Source organism: Myotis lucifugus, unplaced genomic scaffold, assembly GCF_000147115.1.
Source record: "Myotis lucifugus unplaced genomic scaffold, Myoluc2.0 scaffold_1035, whole genome shotgun sequence".
Classification (NCBI taxonomy): domain Eukaryota; kingdom Metazoa; phylum Chordata; class Mammalia; order Chiroptera; family Vespertilionidae; genus Myotis; species Myotis lucifugus.
The window spans coordinates 31,012-32,213 of NW_005872083.1; the positions used below are offsets into that span (position 1 = coordinate 31,012).

Consider the following 1,202-nt stretch of genomic DNA (forward strand, 5'->3'; position numbering starts at 1 on the left):
TTCAGTATCTGATTACAACCTGTAGTCCTACTTCCCCCACTCTGACTGACTTGGGTGGAGCTGCAAAGCCTAATACCAGGGCTCTGCCACAGCTGACTTCGGTAGAGCTGCAGAGCATGTCCCCAAGGCCCTGCCCAAGAATGATTTGGGGGAGCTGCGGGACCCTCAGGGGCCTGCCACAGGAGGAGATATATAAGTCAGAGCCTTCCCACAAGTTCAGTTCAGGCTTTGAATCTGGAATTCCCCTGGACTAGCAGATCTGTGAAATAAAAGTTAAACTTTCTTCCCTCAGAATGTTGGCTGATCTTTCCCCTGTGCATTCTGCCACAACACTGGGAGAATCACAATGCTGTGTTTACTGCCACTGCATTTAAAGACATTGGGTCCTATCACTATTGGGATGCAGCAAAGAGAGGACTCGACCTCCAGGGTTTTCTGAAGGATGTGGAGAATGCTCCTGAGTGTTCCATCTTTGTCCTCCATGCCTGTGCACACAACCCACTGGAACCGACCCAACTCCAGAGCAGTGGAGGGAGATCACCTCAGTCATAAAGTGCCCGTTTCTGTTTCCTTTCTTTGACTCAGCCTATCAGGGCTTCACATCTGGAAACCTAGAGAAAGATGCCTGGGCCATTTTCTATTTTGTGTCTGAAGGATTTGAGCTCTTCTGTGCCCAGTCCTTCTCCAAAATTTTTGGGCTCTACAATGAGCACATAGGGAATGTGATCATAGTTGCAAAAGAATCTGACAGCATGCAGCAGGCTCTTTCTCACATAAATAATGTGCAAATTACCTTGTCTAATATCCCTGCTCAGGGAGTGTGGATCATGGTCACTACCCTCTCTAACCCTGAGCTCCTTAAGGAATGGACAGGTAATATGAAGACAATGGCTGTCCAGATTCTGACCATGAGATCTGAACTATGGGCACAATTATAAGCCCTCCAGCCCCCTGGAACCTGGAACCATATCACCGAGTAAATTGAAATGATCAGCTTCACGGGGTTGAAGACCAAGCAGGTTGACTATATGGTCAGTGAAAAGCACATCTATCTGCTGCCAAGTGATCTAATCAATATGTGTGACTTGACCACCAAAAACCTAGATTATGTGGCCACCTTCATCCATGACACAGTCACCAAAATCCAGTAAAGATGTACCACCAAAACCAGCACCATCAAAGCAGCCCTCTCTCGTGTGTGT

General features: G+C 47.4%; 1 pseudogene; it reads left to right on the plus strand.

Annotated features, from left to right (window-relative positions):
* LOC102418227 overlaps positions 1-1,151 on the plus strand; it is a 9,220-nt pseudogene extending 8,069 nt beyond the window's left edge.
* Positions 1,152-1,202: the final 51 nt, after the last annotated feature.